General features: G+C 43.6%; 1 pseudogene; it reads left to right on the forward strand.

Moving 5' to 3' along the window:
• The first annotated feature begins 3,838 nt into the window (after positions 1-3,838).
• LOC112479953 lies at positions 3,839-3,957 on the forward strand (annotated as a pseudogene).
• The last annotated feature ends 4,405 nt before the right edge of the window (positions 3,958-8,362 follow it).

Below are 8,362 nucleotides of genomic sequence, written 5' to 3' on the forward strand. Positions count from 1 at the left end.
TAAAAAATTTTAAAAATAAGGGATTATAAACTGACAAGATCCTCGCAATCTGTGAGGTCAACCAAGGGTTGCCTTGCCTAAAAAATGAAAAAGGAGAGAGAGAGACAGAGAGAGAGAGACAGAGAGAGAGAGAGAGAAAGAAGCTCTCTTACACTGCTCAGCAAATAGGATAATGATTGATATATATAGCCCGATGCCACTACCTTCAATATAAACCTACTCTGAGAACCAAAAAGAAAAAGGAAGGAAGGAAGGAAGGAAGGAAGGAAGTAAGGAAGGAAGGAAGGAAGGAAGAAAGAAAGAAAGAAAGAAAGAAAGAAAGAAAGAAAGAAAGAAAGAAAGAAAGAAAGAAAGAGAAAGAAAGAAAAGAAAGAAGGGAGGGAGGGAGGGAGGGAGGGAGGGAGGAAGGGAGGAAGGAAGGAAGGAAGGAAGGAAGAAAAATTGTCAGACTGGATTTTTAAAAAAATACCTATCTATCTGTTGTTTATAAAAACCACACCCAAAACACAAGGATACAGAAAGTTTGAAAATAAAAGAACGAACCAAGGCCTTCGATGGAAACAGCACCGACAGAAAGCTGATGAGACAAGGGTAACAACAGCTACACAAAGAGCACGAGCAGCGTTAAACAGGGTCACTTCCAACGATAAATGTTTCAGTTCAATATGATGACATAATAATTCTCAATTTCTATGCATTTAATAACGTGTCCTCAAAATATATACTTTAAAAAGTCAAAACTATAAAACAAGTAGACAAATCCACAGACATAGGAGGAAATTTCATCACACTTAATTCCAGTAATTTAAGCAGATAAAAATTAGGAATGATCTGGATACTTTAAACAAAATGAAAACCTTAGGTAAAGCACTTTATCCTATTACCCCAGATTAAAAAGTATTTTCAGGCACAAAAGAAGCAGTTAGAAAAGTTGACCATATGCCAGGCCATAAAATCAGCTTCAAAACTTGAGTGAATAGTTAATAGAAACATTCTGGAAAATTATGTTCCTTTAACTAGTAAAATTAAGGTTGTATATACCCTGTCACCTTGAAATTCCATTCCTGAGTACACATACTACAGAAAATAATTATATACACCATGACATATATGAAAGGATATTCCTCATAGCATTGATTATAAGAATCCCAACTAGAAGCAAAACAAACACCCACCAACGATAGAATAGATAGATTGTGGTACATTTCAAACAATGGAATACTTCACAACCACAAAAATGACCAAAAAAAAAAAAAAACCACAGCTGCTTGCCACAACATGAAAACTATCTTTTAAAAATTACATAAAAGTAAAAAAGATAGATATCAAGAAATACTACATGATTTCATTTATGTAAAATTTAAAACCAACCAGAATTAAACTACTGTGTTTGGGGATGCACACATAGGTGACAAAACTCGAAAGCAAAGCAAAAAATTATTTTTTATAAAATCCAAGATTGGGACACTTTTGTGGGGAAGGAGAGGGCTGCGTTTGGAAGGAGGCATGCAGAAGAGGGACTGGCAGGATTCTGTCTCTTGCTCTAGGTGACAGTTGCAAGAGTCACCTTCTAATTACTCGTTAAGCTATACGTACTTATGTTTTATGCATTTTATGAATGTCTGTTCTATTTCGCAATAAAAGTTTCTAAACGTTTTAAATAAGCCTTTTAGACGATTATTCTGGAGGCAGTGCGGAGGAGGGGACCGGACTGGCAACGAGAAGGTCATTAGCTGGATCTCGTTTGCATACCTGAAACAGCAGAGGTGGCTGAAGGATCGTCTGGGTTCCTTCTCTGCATTCAGAGCCAGCACGTATCATTAGCATCCAGTAACAGGGGTACTGATGCCAACATTTTTCAAAATCTGCAGAAACATCTTGGCTCCTCCACGGAGCCTCGAAAAGTTCAGCAGAAATCAGTGTCTGTCTTCTGTTCTCTTCTTGCCTAAGGGGCCTGGAATCCTCAAGCTTTTGCTACTGGCCTCCCACTTCCATATCCTTCCAGAAAGTTTCCTCCTCCTTGTTCCCATCCTTTCTGCCCTTCCTCATCCCTCATGGTAGAGAGAGTTTATAAGCCACTTGCTAAAATGTCACTCCCAGAGGTAGCTGAATGTAGTATTCAAATAGATACCACTAGAGATGGTGTCACCTTAATCCCAAAAAGCTAATTACCAAAGGTAGGTACCTTGGACCTGTGGTAGGTGGTTGGGAGAAATATTTGGGACCAAAAGCATGTAACTCACATGTCTCCATTACTAACTCACAGATTTTTAAGGAGGCCAATCAACAGTCCCAGACTAGGCTGAACTGCAGAATCAACCAAGAAGTTAAAAAAATATATATACAGATTTCTAGATCCCTAGCCCAAGAGACTGACTTGTTGGGTTCTGGATAAAGCCTGGAAACCTTTATGAATATAAGTGACGCAGGTCACTCTGGTGCAGGGCGTCTCACGCAGCTCTTCAAAGGGCCAGTATCAGGAGCCAGCTACCCAAAGCATGCTGGGTAGTTAGCGGCCCATTTCCTCATGGCCAGGAAGTGTGCAGGCTCCCTTTGCTTCTCTTTAAGCAGCCATCCAGTTGCCCTGGGTCCAACCTGAGGACACGTGTGGTCACCTAAGAGATCAACTTGATTACCTTGCCACTCTCCAGATACCTGTTGTACAAACCCAGGACATCTCTAATTTATTTTTCTTTCCACTCTGGATTAAATGCATTTTTTCCCTCCATTAAGATAGACCTTAATCTAAAGTAGTTCTGCATGCCTATAGATATATCCGAGCGTCAAGTGGGGAAGCACAGCCAAGCGTTCAAGTGATGTCTGGGGACAAGAAAGGTCGACTCTGAAGAGGTGATTGGGGGCTGTAACAGCACGTGAACGTGACAGCATATTGAAGCCTCTGGAGCCACCTTCTGAAACGTTTTGGTCTCAGGAACCCTTTACATTTGTTTATGTGGATTATACCCACTGAGAATCACTAAATTAAAACTAAAACTGAAAAAAAGTTTAATGTTTATTCATGAATTTATTTATAAATAAAAAAAAGCTTACTATGTATATTAATATAAATGTCATTTATATGGAAAGTAACTGTATTTTCCCCAAAAAACAATCTTAGCAAGGACAGAGGCTGTTTTAACTTCTTTAGAAATCTCTTTTAAGTTTGGCTTAACGGACAGCTGGATTTTTCATATCTTCTGCATTCAGTGTATTGCAATATGTTGTTTTGATGGAAATATATAAAGAAAATCAGGTTTCACACAAATATATAGTTAGAAAAAAAGGAGTATTTTAATCTGCTTCTTCAGTCAATCTGTTGTGCTATTATATGCCATGTAACCTCTGGAAAATTCCACCGTACACAGGAGAGAATGTAAAGGAAAGAGGCAAATAACATTCTAGTGCTGCTATGAAAGTAATTTTGACCGCACAGACACCCCCTGGAAGGTTCCAGAAATCATGGCCCTCCACCCACCTGGTGGGGGACCACACTGAGGACCGCTGCCTTGAAAGAAAAACAGCGCTCATTTGTTTGCCAACAGCATTAGCCACTGCCGTCATACTGCCCCCTTGGATGCAAAGCCGAGGCAGGGTGAGGTGGGCGGACTATCTACCTGTATCTATTTGCAAAGCTGGTTAAAGCACTAATTACAGGCAATTCTGACTGAGGCATTGCTCCAAGACACCTCAGGAGGATGAACTGCCTCTGCTGAGAGCCAGAGCCCAAAGTTCTACTCATGCAAGCCACTTAGGGCATGTTCAGGCACTGAGGACAAGTGCCTACTTGGACCGAGGAACGGAATGGTCAATATTCGCCTCAAAAGCTATGGTGTTTGTTGTCTACGGCCATGCCACCCTGAACGAGCCCGATCCCGTCTGATCTCAGAAGCTAAACGGGATCGGGCCTGATTAGTACTTGGATGGGAGACCACCTAGGAAGACCAGGTGCTGTAGACGTAAAAAACAAAAAATAAGGGATTGTAAGCTGACAAGGTCTTTGCAATCTGTGAGGTCAACCAAGGGTTGCCTCGCAAAAAACAAACAAACAAACAAACAAAAAAACGCTATCGCGTTTGTTAACGTTCTAAGTGTGAGTGACAGATGACACTCCTCATTGGCTCAAACGCACTTGCTAAGTGAAGCTACCAGATCACAGTGTTTAGCCCTTCAACTGCCAATCGAGCAGTCCTGATCTCACCATTTTCTTTTCTGTGCACCAGCATTTATCCCCTTTCGATATATTATATAATATACTTATTGGTTGTTTATTGTTTATAGCCTATATATCTCATGAGACAGGGACCTTGGTCTATTTTGTTCACTATATCCCTAGAAGCAGAACAGTGCCTGGAATCGACCAGGCACCAGTAAATAAATGTTAGTCTTATGAATGAACTGGTAAGATTGACACATGGAGGGGCAGAGGAGAACATCAGCTTCCTGCAAACAGCCTGCACCCCAAGGAAGCTGAAGGCTGAGCTGAGCATGCCCAGTTCATGCTCCCCAAATTCATGACACAGATGAGGCCATTCCCCCTCATGGGTGGTTGAAGGACTAACAGGAGTTGGGAATATGACCTCTTCAGATGAAAGGAAACCGGAGGGATGGAGAATTATCCATTATGACTTCCCCCAGCTGTTCGTTCGCAGCCACCAGTGCTTAACTGCTAAGCCGGTGGTCAGCTGCCATGGCAACACTCCGAGGCGAGCAGAAGTTCTATCGAGACCTGTATCAGTGAGTGCAGCCGCTACAGGAAGCAGTTTGGAGGTCCCTCAAAAAATTAAAAATCGAACTACCTCATGACCCAGCGATTGCTCTTCTGGGTATTTATCCAAAGAAAATAAAAATATTAGTTTGAAAAGACTCATGCACCCCTATGTTCACTGCAGCGCTCTTCACAGTAGCCAAGATATGGAAGCAACCTAAGTGGACACCAACAGATGCTTGGATAGAGAAATTATGGTACATATATACGATAGAATATTACTCTGCCATAAAAAAAAAAATTATAAAAAAAAATGAAATCTCACCATTTGCAATGACATGGATGGACCTAGATGATATTATAAAGTGAAATAAGTCCGACAGAGAAAGATAAATACGATATGATTTGACTGATATGTAAAATCTAAGGAAAAAAATAAATGAACAAACAAAACAAAAACAGACTCATAGGTACAGAGAACAAACTGGTGATCGCCAGATGGGAGAGGGGTTAAGGGGCTGGGTGAAAAGGTGAAGGGATGAAGATGTACAAATTAGTAGTCACGAAGGAGTCATGGGGATGCGGCGTACAGCTCAGGCAATACAGTCAATACTATCGTGATGGCTGTGCGTAGTGCCAGGTGGGGACGGGACTAAGCGGAGAGATCACTTCTTAAATTATATAAATGTCTAGCCATTGTGCTGTACATCTGAAAGCTAATATAAAAATTTTTTTAAAAAAGACCTCTCTGCTTCCCCTCCACCAGGCCAGCCACTGCGTCTTGGCCCCTTTATGTCCCTACTGTCTCTCTGCTTCGAGCCCACTCTCGACACTGGGGCTGGGACTCTGCGAACCATACTTCCCAGACTCCCCCTGACGGTTAGCTCCTGTTGGGTAGGTTCTGCCGAAAGGAACCGGGCAAGATGGAAAGGAGAAACACAACGGAGGAGTCGGGGGTGGCGGGGAGGGAGGTTCCTTCCTCTCCTCCAAGCACAAGCTTTACCATCTCCTCAGAGTTACTAGCAATGTCCGGGCCCCATCGCTCTTCAGTTGCGTGAAGCTCGCTTTGCCCCAGGGGTCCCAGCATCCGCCCTGGGGCCTCTCCTCTGAATTCCTAGGATGACTCTACCTGTTTCCTTTTGTTCGCTGAGTCTTAGCAATGGCGGCAGCTTTCTGGAATTATTCATCTGTATGTTACTCTTCCTTTTTGCTCTGTTAGCTCTCCGACACCTGTGTACCTAATTACCTGCATCGAGTCCCCTGTGTCTGTCTTACTTACTGTGGTTCTTCTTTCCCTGACTGGATGTCCCCTGACTGGTACAGCTCCTTTATGGATCCTCCTGGGACCACTTGTGGACCAGCTAGAATTGATCAGCAGAGGGCTCTTATGTGTGTAAGCGAAGCCTCATTAATTAAATCTACTACATTCATTGCTGGAAATTCATTCCCTATTCCATTTCTCTTTCTTAATTCTGTCTTTCCACATTTCCCAATATAGCTAGAGTGACTATACATCCCAATGCATCTGAAGCAGCCGAGGTTTATGCCTGTTCCGGCATAATTATTAATAGAGCCTCCTTTTTCTCTCAATTATCTTAGTTTGGGTGATAAATTATATGGTTACTCTAAATATAGACCATTATATGTTCTACAATGAAATTAAATGATGTTAAGATACTCCAGCAATAAAATACCAATTACAGAATGTTCCAAATTTGAATATCCACCTCTTCTCATCAAGAATTTTCTGGGAAGAAATTAAAGTTCGATGATTAAAGGCAATGATTAAGTTAAAGTCCAAAGATATTAGACTCCAAAGGATTTAAAGTCCAAAATCATATTCTCTTCCCCTGGTGATTTAAGGTTCAAAGAAAATTAGAGTCCAAGTCTCTTCCTATTGTTTTATTCCACTTCTGTGTTTTATTTCTCAGTGTTCCGAGACCATGTACCAATGGAAGGGTCCAAAAATAGCCTCTCTCTTCCCCATGAAAACCTCGAATGGATTATAAAATAAAACAAAGGATGACAGAGGGAGATCGAAACAACACCCTTATTACTAATGCATGTGGTTCGTACCTACGGGTAAGGGGCACTACCCACCAACGACGAACACTAGAATTAGGCTCCCACTGTGGCATATACAGCCACTGCTCAGCGCTGTTCACCCCTCCCCCTGGACACCACTGCATTATGAAGTTGTCCGCTTCCCTTATAGCTAACTCTGGTCCCATGAGTTTTGGTCAATGAATTGTGAGAAAGGTTCTGCACACTGTCCTCGCATGATCCACTAAACTCCCCCACGAGTGTTCTCACGCTTCCCATGCCCGCGGCCCATCTGCAAGCTGCGTGGAGAGGACGCTGAGGGCATAGAAAAGGGTAAAGCCACCAAACTTCTGGAAATTGCTTCTCAAAGCATGTAGCCTACCTACCCTGCCCGACATTCCCACCAAGTTCTCAGAAGCACTGGACCGGGACAGGTCTTCCTGCTGCAGGGAGTTCGCTGCTTCGGTGGGACAGTGAGAAGCAGGAGAAAACTTCTGCCCCCTGTGTGGACAGCCCGAGCTCGAGAGGAGGAGGATGGGCCGGGTTGAGTGAGCTCAAAACAGTCACACCCACAATCCAGTCCCAGTCGGGTGAAGCCCCACCTGGTAGGAGGGAGGGCGCCCGGTTCCAGAGGCCAAGGTAACAACACCTCCGCGTGGAAGGAAACGTCTCCACTAAATGAGTTTGCTTCCTGTGCTCCTCTTGCTTTGATCTCTAACAGTCTTTCCTTTGCTCCCCATCCAGATCCTATCAGCTCTTTCCCAAAACACATCCCCCTCCTAGCCTCTTTGAGCGATGTCAGAGATGGGGGGACAGCCTTTGCTTCTCCCTGTGACTAGCCCAATAGTCCCCTTTGAGCAAAGGTAGCTAGAAGTTAAAGGAGAAACAACTCTCCTTGACCTTCTTCCCTACCCTCTCGGCCCCCAAAGTCCACAAAGGGTCATTCTCAGCAGATATAACAGGAGATTCTTGGCATGGGGTTGCTTTTTAAGGAAGGGTGGCCTTTCCTTACTAATCACCAGGCTGTTTCTGGGGGACATTTGTGCCCTCAGCAAATCCCAGCGTCTGCCCACCCTGCGAACCACCTTCTTTCCCCTGCCCCTGCCTAAAGAGGAGAGAGAAAAGCTCAGACCCACAACAGAACAAGAATAATGCTGGGGTGAGCCTGCCTTAGTGTGGTTGCCATGACCACGATCCCTTCTGAGTGACACTGTCCTGCACGGTCCTTAATCCTTTGGCCAAGGTTGGGTCCCACAGAGCCTAGCACCTCCTGGCCAGTGCAGATGGAACCAAAGTGGACCCCTAATCCATGGGGGTTCACTGTACATTGGTCTTCAAAGAACAAAGATACTACAGTGGGAATTGAAACCCAAAGTTCATAATCCTCGATGTAACCAGGAGAGGTCGTGATGAACCATTTTAAGCCCAGGAGATGGCAGGACCCATGAACAAGCAGAGGAAGTTGACAAAGGACAATGGTGCAATTCTACAGAGAAATGCAAATGGATAGAGGAGGGGGCAGGGAGGGAGAGGAAACACAGTTTGGAGCGACCCGTCCATAGAGGTACCTTGGATCCTGACAGTTGTTCAGTTTTTTCCTTGTCTATCCTTACG

Source organism: Pteropus alecto, unplaced genomic scaffold, assembly GCF_000325575.1.
Source record: "Pteropus alecto unplaced genomic scaffold, ASM32557v1 scaffold21, whole genome shotgun sequence".
Classification (NCBI taxonomy): domain Eukaryota; kingdom Metazoa; phylum Chordata; class Mammalia; order Chiroptera; family Pteropodidae; genus Pteropus; species Pteropus alecto.